Here is a 16,376-nt window from a genome sequence, read left to right as displayed (position 1 = left end):
AAAAAAAAAAAAAAAAGTTTCAATTTTATTTTCAGATTTTGTATTAATAGCTTTTAAATCTTATCCTATTGTTATATGATTACAATACTATAATAATTTATAGAAAGGAATTGAAAACTTAATGAAAATGTAACTAAATTTCTAATATATTTGTATTAGGATTTTCAAAGTTGTTTTCTAATAAAGAGAAAGGTTAATGAATGAGTTTAATAGGATACCTATAATAACCTAATACTTTTAAGGTGAATGTGACTGGATTGTTTTGGTTGTACTTGCTTTTCCATGTCTTGGGGTAACCTCAGTTTTCTCAGAACACAATATAAAGTCTAAATCCAAAAGCCTATTGGGTAACATAGATTTAATGAGAGAAGGAAGAGTTACCTTGTATCCTACCTAGCCCATTTATCTTCTAAAAATAAAATATTTGTAAACATTTTTCTGTGTCTTAGTGGCTTCTCGTGTTTCATATGTCATTTTTCCATTTACTATTCACCAACCATCTCACAAAATAACCTGATTCAAGCAATTGTCCCACATCTCCTATTACATTGCACTGAGAACTCAGTGAACCAAAAAGTAATCAACATTGCCAAGCAAAAGAAACAAAGCAAAACGGGATAAAACTTCGGTTTGTACCTGACTCTCACTTTTCACATTTGTGAATGTGAAAGCGAAGAGGCCAAAATCAGGTGCCTTTCTTAGAGCTAGTACACACTGCTGTGTTCAAAACCACAGTAGCAAAAGATGCAAGGATAAATGTGCTCACACTTTTAAAATCATGACACTAAAATAGTATTTCTTGATTCATATGTGAAATCAGATTATACTATAGTCAGGCTGGTATTTTTCTGGAAATTTGCTCTGAGCTATATCATATTTCACCCTGGCTCATCCTCTTGGCCATCTCTATTTAAACCAGTAATGGACCTTTTTCCAAGCTGGTTCATCACTTTGTATCTCCATAAATTTGTAATTAGGAGCAATTGACCAGTTCGCATGGCTGAAATTATAAGGCAAAATCTGAGTATTGCATCTATATAGAAAGGCCTGTTTTGCTCTGTAATCCAGGGAAGCAAAAAATGCTCTTCTAGAAGTGGAAAATAACTGAGAGAGAGAGAGAGAAACCAGGAGAGAAAAAAACAAAACAAACAAACATACAAACAAACAAACATGGAAAGAAAGGCCAAGGGATTTAGTGTTGGTTCCAGTTTCTTTCTAAGTTCTCCTACACTCCTGTTTTTGGCCTGTATGAGGCATTTTTAAATTTGTATCTGCTAAATACTTTTAAAGTATAAAATAGCATATAGGGTTATCTGTATTTGTGACTCTGTTCAAACAAAGGCAAGAAACAATAAACTTTGCAATAAATAGATGAGATGTATTCAGGAAAGGAGTAGGAACAGAATAAGAGAGTAGCTGTGGATGCCCGAGAAATAAGTAACTTACCAAATTCTCTGTTCTGAAGGTTTCCCCTTGTGTTTTCTGGTCAGAATTGAGAAAGTGAGTCTATCAATTAACACATCAATTATGAAAAGGCAGATCATGCAGAGGGGTGAGCATGCAGAAAATCATTACCGCTTTATGTGAAATCAGTACATTCTTGGGAGACATCACAAATGTGAAAAAAAAAGTTTATAATAAGAAACATAGCTCTTGACTCTTATTCTCCATGGGTCGTGCATTATTTTCAATGTTTAAATCCATTATTCCTCCCCATTTAAGAGACCTGTGCACGGAGACTCACATCAATGCTTGAGGAGACAGCAAGCCAAATGCCAAAGTCAATTTGACCGTGAGTGATGCAGAGGGTTATGATTTGATTAAGAGTTTGTGCACCAGGCAGTCATCTGCAATCTCTGCAGTACCTTTTGTCTTTCCTGTTGTGTAGACTGACTAGTCGTATTAGATGATATTTTGAATAGTATAGTTTAATAATACAGCGGTGATCTACAACATTTGATTTATAAAATTTAAACTACATGTTTCTTGTCTTCTCAACAAAATCATTGATCACTTTCTGTTTCTTTTTAGCTTCCATAACATTATGGAACAATTTACATATAATATTTTACATGTTACAATGTAACAATTTACAATTATCTAACTTTTTGCCATGTGCTATTGTGCAAAAAAAATCTTAAGTGCCTATCTGCTAAAAGTTATACAAATTCCACTGATGGTATTGTGTACATCAATCCATTATCTTGTATTCTCTACAAAGGAGAAAGGGAAATAAAAATGACAAAAAAATAATTTATACTACCTTACAGACGAGATATTTTCATGAAGAAATGCATTAAAAAAAAAGTTTCAAATAAGATAAAGAGCCTATAGAAAATTTCTATTTTCATAGAGTTGCATACTAAATCCTTAACTTAATTAAACAAATTAGTGTTAGCACATACCTGAAAAAAACATAACTGATTCTATAATCTAGAAAACAAATAATTTATAGATATGCTTTTTTAAAGTTTTTAAAAAGGAAACTGATAAATTATAAATACAAGTCTAAGTAGTTATAATGAATACATTATGAATTAATATATGATTTACTCTAGAATGTATTCATCACCAAATAAGAATTTTCACCGTTAAAATTCTCATAGTGGCCGGGCGCGGTGGCTCAAGCCTGTAATCCCAGCACTTTGGGAGGCCGAGACGGGCGGATCACGAGGTCAGGAGATCGAGACCATCCTGACGAACACGGTGAAACCCCGTCTCTACTAAAAAAATACAAAAAACCAGCCGGGCGAGGTGGCGGGCGCCTGTAGTCCCAGCTACTCGGGAGGCTGAGGCAGGAGAATGGCGTAAACCCAGGAGGCAGAGCTTGCAGTGAGCTGAGATCCGGCCACTGCACTCCAGCCTGGGAGACAGAGCAAGACTCTGTCTCAAAAAATAAAAATAAGATAAATAAATAAATAAAATTCTCATAGACTGCTGTTGCTTTCAACCTAATTATCTGCTGTGAGCCACACGTTTGGAATGTATTCTTAGTCCCATGGCCATCTGTGCCTCACGGTGGTATCTTCTAAAATGAATGTGGACCCTTAGTTTCCTCTTATTGCTCTTTATGTTCCTTTATGTTCTCGGCAACCTGAAGAAATGTTGCATTCACAGAATCCTACAGAGCAGAAGAATGCTTCCTATATATCTCACGATCTTTTTTGTTTTGTTTTGTTTTTTGAGACAGGGTCTTGCTCTGTCACCTGGGCTGGAGTGCAAGGGCACACTCAGCCCACTGCAAGCTTGATTTCCCAGGCTCAGGCAGTCCTCCAACCTCAGACTCCCAATAGATGGAACTAAAGGCATGTGTCAGTATTCCTGGCTACTTTTAAAAATTATTTTTAGTAGAGACAGGGTCTTGCTTTGCTGTAAAACTGGTCTCGAAATCATGGGCTTAAGTGATCCTCCTGCCTTGGCTTCCCAAAAAGCTGGGATAATAGGTATAAGTCACCACTCTGGCCATCTTCACTATCCTTGACATACCTATGTGTCTTCACTGTTCTTGATGTAAGTTGAATCAATGAGGTAAAGAGATTGTTTCTTACAAGGTACCATCACGTTGTTAAGCATGACAACTTAAACAAACGCTCTTGAAGTTTTGATGAGTTTAAGTCTCAATAAACCTATTGTAAGTTGAAAATATCGTAAGTTGAAAATACATTTAATATATCTAACTTACTGAACTTAATAGCTTAGCCTGGTCTACCTTAAATGTGCTCAAAACACTTACTTTAACCTAGAGTTGAGCAAAATAATTTTATATGAGGCACGTTTTATACTGAAATGTTGAACATCTCATGTAATCCATTTAATACTGTACCATAAGGGAAAAAGAATGGTCGGATGTATGCTCAAAGTGCGATTTCTACTGAATGCATATCACTTTTGCACCATTTTAAAGTTGAAAAATTAAGTCAAATCTTTGTAAGTTGGGGTCACCTTTATTCTCATGGCTTCTTACAAAAGTTTTAGCATTGGTAATTTGGATAAATTATTTACCACCATTACACAAAGAGGAAGAGAAGGCTTGACATCTCTCTGCAGCCTTGAACCATTCAAATGGATCTTCACCTGTCTCCTGCAGCACCATTGCCAAGCATTGACTTTTTAAAAAGGCAATGAACATCTCATTAGGTATAGAATGGGAAAAAAAATGACTGTATTAGTTATCTCTTGCTACCTAATAATATTACCACAAATTTAGAGACTTAATATAACATCCATCTATCATATCACGCTTTTGCAGGCTTTGGTTAGCAGGGCTCTCTCCTGCAGTCTCAAACCTGCCATCAAGGTGTTGGCCAAGGCTTCAGATTCATCTGAGATCTGACTGGGGAAAAATCACCTCCTAATCTCATGTGGTTGTTTGCAGAATTTCACTACTTTTAGGCTGTGAAGTGAGAGCGGTCTCAGTTTCTTTCTAGTTTTTGGACAGAGGCCACCTTCAACTCACTGCCTCCTCAATGTGGCAATACAACATGGCAGCTAGCTTCTTCCAGGCCAACGAGGAAGACATTCTCTTCCCAATATAAATGCCGCAGGTTTATGCAACATAATCATGTATGGTAATCACATACATCCTGTCAACTTTGCCATATGCTATTGAATAGAAGCATTCAGGTTTCCTGCCATACCCCAGGGAAGGAGATGACACATAGCTGTGAGTTCCAGGAGGCAGGGATCACGGGGTCCACTTTAAAATCTGTCTCTAACAGAGGACCTTATTTCACCAAAACTATATGAAATTCACTTTCTCTTCAAGTTTATCAACTTCTTATTCTTTGGGTCTTGCTGAGGTCTATTCTGGGAACTTCTCATATGTGCCTGGACAAGACTGTTGTCTGAGAATGGGCACAACAAATCTCTGAAATCACTTGGAACATGGCATGATTCCTATAAGGATATTATTCTAAAAATGTAATTACTTTTATTCAGAGACAATCTATGGAAACAGAATCAAAATATATTCAGCATTTCTTCCTTATCAGGTATTATCCCAGTGACTTACAATTTTCACTTAAAATATATTTTTCCCATTTTGAGAACAGATGTGAGCCATCTGTTTTTAATCAAAAATCCATATTAAATTATACCTTTACTTCTGGTGATAAGTAGGAAAAACATCTAAATGTAATTTGACTTGTGTATGTGGTTTCTTCATTAGGCTTATTCCCTTTTAGAGATGTCAAAACCTCATTATCTTGAATGCTGATGATGTAATGAAGAGATTAAGAATTTGTATACCATCTAAACCATGAAGAGGCACAGGAGAAAATCTGAATTATACAAGCATGTGCTGAGAGAATCATTAAATGATTTGGTTCATTTAACATTATATACCCATGTGACTCTTCCATATTTTCGAGCAAGAATAAATTTGAGACAACTGTTGAATTTATTATTCATTTATTTTACTTTAATCTGTGTATCTACCACAGAAGTCTGGGTTTAAGAATCAAAATATTTTTATGTGTCTAATCTACAGTCTTTAAATAGAGATTTAAGAGGTAACTACTGTACAGGATATGGAAAATGTTACATTTATTCCAATGTTTGTGAGTAAATTCCTGACCATAGAGGAAGAATTTACCCTAAATGGTTGAAAGCTTTCTGTCAAAGTAGAATTCACCGGACAGGCTAGACTATTATAGGGCCTATTCCCTGAAATTTCTTCATCGTTACAAGAGCACAATAGAGAGATATTTCTCTCCCTGCTCATTAGATGCAAGGCCAGCACAGCTCTGCAGGACCATAATTCCAGATTACACAAGGGATAAGAAAGGAGAGAGATTAGCGCAGCTGAGATGATCCTCCTTTTTGGCAATTGTATGTTCCCCTCTGGAGAAAACACTGTTATGCCTTTGATGCCACCTCTCTACTCTGACTATTTGGAGATATTCACAATCTATATCACCACCCTGACCTTGGCCCCGGATAGTCTCATCTTTCCAAACAGCAGCCAAAGATTTGTAGCAGGGCTGCATTCATAATAGAGGCAAAATTAAATTCTATCAAGTCACGTTTTTCTTTTGCTTTCATATTTTTATCATGTAAACAACATGGCACATTCCGAAGGCTTAAAGGATAAATTCTAGAGAAACACACATAAGTTGAAAGAGGTAAGTCTGCCCGACTGGAGCAGCAGAAGCTGTAATCATTTTGGAAGTGTAGCAAGGCAGGAGTCAACTCAAGTTTTTTATACTCTATCAGAGAACAAGCAAATCACTGAAAGAAATTCTGCATGCGATGTGTGTCCCAAACAAGCAGTGTACATAAGGCAAGCTTTCCTTCTAGGTCAGAAAACCAGGAGGAGAGAGAGCCTCATGCAACTTAGATACCAGAGTCCAAGAATCAGACAGACAGAAAGACCTCCTTATATTAGGATATGAGGCGTGGCAGAGTCACCGTGGGATCAGTTATAGAATAGTTGCTTCATAATGTTGCCAAGTGCTGAGAAAAATTATGCCAGATAGTGAGTCATCAGGCACAGAAAATTATTGGACTATTTCGAAATGCTTTCTCCTAAACAGACAAAGGCTTCTGATACCTTGTGAAATATGACTTCTGCCCTTGTCTGGTACAGAGAAGAGGGCTGGGGGGAGCTTCCAGAAAACCAAATCGCACATACATCTCTGAAAGACAAGAAATAACAACACAAATGAAAAGGCAAGATGATAGTTTTAAAAGAAAAGAATTAAGACAAAAACATTTGTTGAATGTTTATTGATTAGTAATTATGTAGCAAAACTCTTCTATACACTGGGGATGCAACAGGTCCCGACTTCTCACCCTCAGGTGAGAGACCATAAATAAATAAATAATTAAATTATGTTCTCTGTTAGCAAATAATACATTTTAGAAAGAAAAGCAAAGTAGACAAGGACAAGAGTCTGTGAGTTTGCATGTGTGGGGAGTGGGAATAGGATTGCAGTTTTAAATAGGGCCGAAGGGCTGGCTTCCTTGAGAAGGTAACATTTGAGTACATTGATTAAGAAGGTGACTGAGTGGGCCAGGTGCAGTGGCTCACACTTGTAATCTCAGCACTTTGGGAGGCTGAGGCTGGCGGATCACAAGGTCAGGAGTTCGAGATCAGTCTGGCCAACATAGTGAAACCCTGTCTCTACTAAAAATATAAAAATTAGCCGGGCATAGTGGCGAGAACCTGTTGTCCCAGCTACTCAGGAGGCTGAGGCAAGAAAATTGCTTGAATCCAGGAGACGGAGCTTGCAGTGAGCAGAGATTACACTGCTGCACTCCAGCCTGGGCAACAAAGTGAGACTCAACCTCAAAAAAAAAAAAAAAGGAAGGTGACCAAGTGAATAATGTAGGTAGCTCTCTACAAGCAGAGAGAGTAAAGGGAAAGGAAGCAGCCCTTGCAAATATCCTGAAGTGAGAATGCAGCTTGACAGGGAGCAGCAAATATAGAGATCCTGCCATGGGATCCCACTTGGAACATTTTCGAATAGCCTAATAACCAAGAGGTTAGTGCCATGATTTGAGTATGTTATTTTTTGTACCTACCAGGTCTCATGTTGAAATTTGTTACCCCGTGATGGACATGAGGAATGATGGCAGGTGTTTGGACCACAGGGACAGATCCCCTTGAATGGTTTGGTGCCATTTTCACAGCAGTGAGTTCTCACTCTTAGTTCCCATGAAAACTTGTTGTTGAAGAGTCTGGCCCTTTCTCCTCTCTCTTGTTTTCAGCCATGTGATCTGCACACACAGGTTTCTGCCAGGAGTGGGAGCAGTCTGAGGCCCTCATCAGAAGCCAATGTTAATGCCTAACTTCAAGTATAGCCCACAGAACTGAGAGCCAGATATAAATTTCTTTTCTTTGTAAATTACCAAGCTTCAGGTATTCCTTTTAGCAATACAAATGGACTAAGACAGCCATTGTGACTAGTGTAGAGTCAGCCAACTTGTGCCTAGCAGGGGATGAGTTTAGCGATGCAAGACCATGGTAGCCCTTTTAAGTCATTGTTACAACCAAGACTGTTGTCTGAGATTAAGAAAACATCAAAGAACGTGATAAGAGGGATGAGATAATATGATAGGTTTTAAGAGTATCACTCCAGCTGCTGTAGTGGGTGACTTATGTTTCCTTCTACAAATTTATCAAAACATCTATATTTTTCATATAACATTCATAATTAAAATTGAAGTTTTTTTTTTTTTTTTTTTCCCTTGAAGCTAGTTCCAGGAGCTAGGGCAACAGTTTCATCTTCTAGGATGGTGACAGACCTGACAACAGTTAGGCATTGGAACTGTAACAACATGTAGCATAATCTAAATCAGGGGTCAGCAATTGTTACCTAAGTTCCGAAAATGCCAATATAAAAGTCACTTGCTGACTTGCTGCTGTGGGGCAATCTCCACTCAAATGGTAAAGTATCTCGTGCAGAGAAGATCAAGAAAGAGATATTGTCTCATCCAGCTGCCTGAAAAGGGAAAATATTCAGACACTTGTCACATTATTCCTATGATCTTGAAAGTCACTGAACACTCCTCAAGTATTTTGCTTTTTTTATTGTTGTTGTGAGAAAAGACACAGATGGAAGTCACAGGCTGTGACCACAGTCCATTGTTCTTCAGCAAGATTCTTCAGGAAACTTTGCATTCCTACCCAGAATGTAAATGATCTGTTACAACAAGAGAACAGTGTCTGGAATGTTTGCAAATTACCTTTGAGATGTCTCTCTTCATCTGAAATTATCCTTACTTGTTCTTAATGTTTCCATACTAGCAAAAATAAATCCAGCACTGCATTGCAGCAAATAGTTAGAAGTTATAATTGAATAACCTTGTGAAGCCATGATTTCTGCCTGAATATCCTGAAGTGAGAATGCACCTTGACAGGGAGCAGCAAATATAGAGATCCTGCCATGGGATCCCACTTGGAACATTTTTGAATAGCCTAATAACCAAAAGGTCAGTGCCATGATTTGAGTATGTTATTTTTTGTACCTACCAGGTCTCATGTTGAAATTTGTTACCCAGTGATGGACATGAGGAATGATGGCAGGTGCAAGTTATTGTCAATGTCCTTGTTTTTTGGTTGGGCTGTGGGTTCATGAGTGGGTCAACATATAGCTTCAATAAATGTAACCCATAAATGACTAGAAGAGGGCTATGCTTGAACTAATAGTGACGTTGCTCCACGGCTAACAATAATAAATAATTCTTTTCAATGTACCTGAGGTCTATTTAAAAATACATTAAGAAGTTAAAAGTTAGTAAAAAAACAAATTAGCTGCTATTTGTTACTTCGTATCCTGGGTCATCTTCTCTTCCATGATAAAAATCTAAAAGAACTATAGGCCAATATTGTTTAATTTTAAAACAGAATTAGTAAAACTTAAATTTTACAATAAAATTCAAACCATGTTTTTCTTTACTTTGTATCATATTTATTTAAATGTTTTCAAAGATGAAACTTTTTGAATGTTTTCAGAGTTCCTGAAAAAGTTAAATAAGTCACTTGTTGTTTGTGTTTTGGGGGCTTTTGTTTTGTTGCATTTTTAAATAAACTTTATTTTTTAGAGCAGTTTTAGCTTTACAGCAAAATTGAGCAGAAGTTATATATTTTCCACATATTCCCTGCCCCCACACATGCATAACCTCCCCAAGTATCAACCTCTCCCACCAGAGTGGTATGTATCTTATAATCAATGAGCCTACATTGACACATCGTTATCACTCAAAGTTCATAGTTTATATTAGGATTCATTCTTGGTGATGTAAGTTCCATGGTTTTGGAAAAATGTATAATGACATGTGTTCACCATTGTAGTATCATACAAAGTAGATTTACTGCTCTAAGAATCCTCTGTGTTCCACTTGTTTATCCCTCCCTTTTCCCCAAGTCCTGGAGACCCCTGATTCTTTTACTGTCTCCCTCATTTTGCCTTTCTACAAAGTCATTTTGCTAAAATCATACAGTATTCAACCTTTTCAGATTGTCTTCTCTCAGTAATATGCATTTAAGTTTCTTCTGCATCTTTTTATGGCATCATAGCACTTTTTTAGTGCTGAATAATATTTCATTGTGTGTATATACCACATATTCTTTATCTATTCACCTACTGAAGGGCATCTTGATCGTTTGCATGTTATGACAATTATGAATAAAGTGCCTATAAATATGCATGTAGACTGTGTTTTCAACTCATTTTGGTAAAAACCAAGGTGTGTGATTGCTGCTAAATACCAAGATGTGTCATTACTAAATATGGTAAAAACATATTTAGTATTGTCAGAAACTGCTAATCCGTCTTCCAAAGCTGCTTCACAATTTTGTATTCCTACCAGAGTAGGAATACAAATGAGAGTTCCAGCCAGCATTTGGTGCTGTCAATGTTTTGGATATTGACCATTCTAATAGGTACATAATGGTAATTCATTGTTGCCTTAATTTGCATTTTCCACATGGAACAACTTTTCATAAACTTCTCCATCTTTATATTTTCTTTGGTAAGGTGTCCATTAAGGTTTTTTAAAGTGTTCTTTGTATATTTTGGATATCTGTGTTTTATCAAACAATGTATTCTGCAAATATTTTCTCCCAGCTTGTAGGTTGTCTATTTATTTTATTCACAGCATGTTTTACAGAGAAAACATTTTTGATTATAATGAAGTCAAGTTTATTAATATCTTTCACTGAGTTTACCTTATCTGGTCTTGTATCTTAAAAGTCATTGCCAAACTCAAGGTCCTCTAGATTTTCTACTAAGCAATGTTTTCCAATAAGTAAGAAATTAAACACAGTCAAAAAATGTCTAAATTTTATTTAATATTAATTGACTAAAATTAACATGAGTATTAAAAAATAATAATGATTATACTTTTCTCATTCTGCTGCAATCCTATAAGGACATATTTCGTAGACTTCAATCAATTTTCACATGTCACACTGGGTGAGAATTTCTTAAAATTGTATGTTCCTAAGAGTTTTATCAGCCTATAAGGAAGAATGAGCATACAATTTGTGAATTTAAGTATAGTATTATGAGGAAGTAAAGGTAACATGATTCAACTGGTTACCAAGCAAATTCTTCAAAATTTCTACTTAGCTGTTGGTGTTACTAAACACTTTCAGAAGTTTGCCACAACTTCTGTCGCTTTCATGCAGAAAGCAAAAGAAGTTGAGTAAAACAAAAGTCAGCTTTAATTTCAGTTGAGAAAGACTCACGAGTAAGTCTCATGTCATTTATTACCTCTGATTTAATAGCCCTATGGGTGATGAACAAGGTTCATCATCTCTTTCAAGGTCTTAACCCTATTCAAAAAAGACTCAATATGACAATGTGGTAGTATGGGAAACACTCTTGGTGTCTACCAGGTCATCTACCTCAGATAATAAGAACAGAAAGCAAATACTATGAAAGGATTTTGTTTTGTTCATAGCTTCAGATTTCTGTCATATGCAGTCAACATGTTTTAAAGATGGTTTACTAATTTATTAAAGAATGAATATGTGCAAATGAAGATCAATGAACATCTAAATCATGTTTCAAAAAGAGACAGTAATACCGGCCAATTGCCAGCTTCTTCTATCTATCCATCCAGTTACTACCACAGGTAAAAATGGAGATAATAAATAATGCTCCTTCAGGAAAAAGGTGGCAAATTTGGTTGATGGGGTAAATGCCCCCATCTACTTCTTTCTTTGTTCATTGCATCTGAATTTAAAAAAAAAAAAAACTCATTTATTTAATTTTTTAATGAAAACATGGTCTTAGGTGCCCACTTCAGTTCATATGAGAAAGTTTTGGAAGATTGAGGTAAATGGTTGCATTTCAGCTTTATTCCTTTATCCACTGTCTCTAAAGGAATAGACAATGTACCAATGAGACAATAATTTGTTTGGTGGAAATACTGCATTATATCCTCTCATATGCTTTTCATGTCTACATCAAATCTGCTTTTCTGGAAATAGTAATCCTTTCCTGAAAGCAAGACAGAGACTGCCTGGAGGAAGGATGCAAAGATAGGAGAAGAGCTTCTAACTTGTTTAGCTATCAACTTCTGTTCTCAATCTTGATGTGGTATTACTTCCCCTCAAGTTCTCTCAGCTGTTTCCTAGAGATTCAATGTCTCCTCCATACCACGTGCTGCTGAGAAACTCTCTTATTTACTTGGTTACTACTGTCATCGTTATCATCATTTGTCTGAGGAAACATTATTGTCTTTGTCATGCTCTAAAGAAAATTAATTTGTTCTTTTCATAAGGCAGTGAATAATTACTTTTTATTTTATATTTAAGATTATGATCTGATGTTAGCCATTCTCATTTCCTAGCCTTCTGCTCTGTAATGATTGCACTTGAATGTTTCTCAAAAGTGTTTACAGTGAGGAATTCTTTCTCCCTCAGTACCTCCATCTCTTCTTAATTTTTAGAGAAGTACCCCAGAGAGGTTCATCCACAGCCAAACACAGAAGACAATGCCTAGATAGAGTTGACTTACAGCCTTGATGAAATGCTGCATTCTTTAATACCTTAGATAAATGACACTGAAGTTGTTATCCAATAGTATGTATTTTCAGAGCATTGACATATCAACTTTTTTTATATCTCCAATCAAAATATTTACAAATGACAAGCATGCAAAACTCCTCATGATACAGAATGCGATGTAAACACTGAAAAACTCCTCATGATTTAATTCCTTCCCATTGATATACATAAATTGTTTCTTGAGAATGACTTGGGTACTGATGCGTCATGGTGTACTAGGAATAGTCATCAAGTCTATCACTTTCCCAGATGAATAAATGATGCTTACATGGCACCTGGCAATGTATTCTTGACCAATCAAGCCAGGGTTTCCAGAGATCCCCATGAAACCTTCTACTTACAACCTCCTTACTCCTCAAATCTCAGATTTGCATTCTAACAATTTCTGATTTATATTTCCATCAGGAAGCCCTAACTCAGATATTGAGTAGGAGCAAGAAATGATCATTCTTTTTTGCTTATCTTTCTATAACAATCCATAAATCTCAGTTTATTTTTTCTTAACCTAAAAGAGTTAGTTACATTTCTGCTGGTGTTCAGCACACATTTGTTACCATGACCCAGACTTTTCTTGAGTTATAATTACTTCTATGTGATCCCTACATTGGTCTGAATGCTTTCCTGGAGGATTCTTTAAAACAATATAAAACACAATCTCAAAAAGTATTATCATTACCGTTCTTATAGATTTAATCAATGTATAATTTTTCTATGCATACATTAGAATCTATACTTGGGTATTGTAAAATATTTCTATTGTAATATTTTTGTGCAACATAATGCATATTTAAAATGCACTAACAAAGAACCTGCTTTATAGAAAGTCTCCAGTTGGAAAATACGAGAAAATGCAATGATATTTAAAGATGAAAATATAAGTGATGTATTCTACTTTTACTGTGAGTCCCAGGTTTTAAAATAGGTAAATTAAGACTGTAAATTAGAAAATGTTATCAACAAGAAAACAGGACAACATAAAGTCAAAATTTTTTTAGGTTTAAGAAAATAGCATTTTTGAATTGGAATAATTTCAATGGTCCCAAATATGTCTTGACTCAGATGGGAATAGCAACTAGATTTCTTAGAGTTTTAGCCAAGGTCAATCACTGAAAGAAAGAAACTATAACTGAACTTATCCAGGTCTTATAAAGACTCATTCAATTATAGGAATAATCCTTCAATAAATGAATAGCATTACCAATTACAGTCTATAAAAAAGGGAATTGTCCTTGGACTTATTTTGAGCAAATGCTTATCTCTAGACGATCTCTTGGGAGACCGGTCTTATGTTACCATGCATCATTCGGCAGTTGGCACTGTGCATGTCAGCAGATTACAGAATTATGGCTCCCAGTGGTCTAACTAGTTTTCTTCAAGAATGCTACCAAAATCAATATCAACAAGGAACACAGGATCCAGTTTTTTGAAGTGCTGACAACAGCTAATGTATGTTGTGAGACACCTCCCCAGTCTGTGTTCAGGCAGCATGTGCTCTGAAGTTTGAAGAAATGGAGCCAATAAAAGCCTAGGCAGAAGTCATTGAAAAAAAAAAAAAATGTTAAGACCTGCCTCACGCCTGTAATCCCAGCACTTTGGGAGGCCGAGGGTGGCAGATTACGAGATCAAGAGTTTGAGAACAGGCTGGCCAACATAGTGAAACCCAACCTCTACTAAAAATACAAAAACAAACAAAAAAATTAGCCGAGCATGGTGGCGGCGCCTGTAGTCCCAGCTACTCGGGAGGCTGAGGCAGGAGAATGGCGGGAACCCAGGAGGTGGAGCTTGCAGTGAGCCGAGATGGCGCCACTGCAACTCCAGCCTGGGCTACAGAAGGAGACTCCGTCTCAGAAAGAAAACAAACAAACAGAAAAAACAAAAAAAATTTCTATAATCTGTGAATTCAAAAGAAATTAGTATACTAAATGGCTATATCTATAAACATATCTGCTATCATTATTTCTAGTTAAATGAAAGTGAAATATAAACCAGAGGAAAAAATCATCTAAAGAAAATGAGTAAATTAAGACTAGTAAGTTTAATAATATCTTTAGTAACTAAACATATATCTTAAATGACTAAATTGCCATGTTTTTACTGTTTGAAAATAGATATTTAACAGAAATATTTATTAATCATTTATCTTTTACTTTTATTTGCAAATCACTAAGTCTTTTATCCAAATAACATAAAGGCTCTTATTCGAAATACATGTATGTATTTAAAAAATATTTTAATATAGAAAAAATTCTGAAAGATAATTTTATAACTATGCTGCAAAACACTGTTTTTATATATCTCGTATATTTCACCTGTTTTTCTTAATTTAAAATGTTTATGAGATAATATTTTGAATATTCCACACTATCTGAAGAATAAGAAAAAAGCTATAATAAAAATGTTATGTTATGTTTGAATAAGACAAGCATAAAAACATAGCTTCAGTATATTGTACAGATTTCTGTCACTTATAAACCAAAAATATTTTAATCTAAAACTTTAAATATTATCTACTTAAAATTTAAAATAAAACATAATGTGGTATTTCTAATGATTTCTGCAGGGAGTAGTTTTTAGACATTAGCTATATTTTTAAGGTAATAATCCTCTTAAAAATGACTAATTAATGTAGCTGAATTGATTTTCCTAATTTTTACTTGAAACTTCTTATTTTTTAGGTTAGTTCACTGATTTATTCTTTTTCACTGTATTTTTTAAAGTCATAAAAATATATTTTATACTGTGCTGCTAATTTGATAAACAGAATGATTGAAAAATTCATTTAGAAATTACGCAAATTGGTAAGTAACAGGTGGCTGGTAATTACTGATTTTTCCGTAAGTTTATTCTTTTTTTCTGCGCATGCAATTATGAAATAGAATTTCCTGTCAAGTAAGGATTTCTCCTCGGTTTTTTCTGTCCAACATGGGAAACAGTGCTCAATAGTACCAGGTAGAAGAATAGTTAACAGGAAAGAACCTAGATAAGATGTCATTAAACTCTTTCTTCTCGCCTTTTGAAAAGGCTTTCATGTTAAATCAAAACAAAATATACCTCAACAAAAACAAAATAAAACAAAATAAAAGCATACCCAACATAACAAATAGTGCAAAACAATAATTTATGGATATCCTGTCCATACCAATTCATTGTGAATTCTTATAAGAAATTACTTTTAAGCTTATATATACATATGTGTGTGTATATATATATCCTACATGTATGTACATGTATATATATGCATATATATACACTACTTCTTATTAATAAGCAGTGCTTATACATTATTTATATTAGTTATTAGTGCTATACATTACTGCTATGTGTATATATACACTACTGTTTATTAGTATTAAAATATATATTTTCTATAGGGTTTAAATCTGTAAAACTCAGAATGCTATACAGGCATTATCATATTGATTTGGTACCGTAATTTTGATACATGAAAGGCAGGTTTTTCTCCTATACTATTGATGAAGAAACGAAAGTACAAACTGGGTGTTTTGTCCAAGTGACTACAGAAATAAATTAGAAAGTCTCACCATAACTTGTTCCCTCTGCAAACTTCATCTAGATAAGCTAATACTTGCAAATACCAATTATGAGTCATTTTTAATGGATCCAACTGGCACCATGTACTGTACATGATCCATCTTGTTAAACTTAACAAAACTCGTATGAGGAAATTACTGTTCTAATACCCATTTTAGTGATGAGATGCTGAATACTAAGGAGTGAAATTTGTCCCCAAAGGCCAATAGTGGCAGTAAGTGGCAAAGCCGTGACTCAAAACAGGCATTCCAATGTCAAACCCCATCCACTTAAGCCTGTGGATGCCTATTAGGAACTGAATTGT

The sequence above is a fragment of the Colobus angolensis genome, unplaced genomic scaffold (assembly GCF_000951035.1).
Source record: "Colobus angolensis palliatus isolate OR3802 unplaced genomic scaffold, Cang.pa_1.0 Scaffold69, whole genome shotgun sequence".
NCBI lineage: Eukaryota > Metazoa > Chordata > Mammalia > Primates > Cercopithecidae > Colobus > Colobus angolensis.
Note: the sequence above shows the minus strand (reverse complement) of the source record.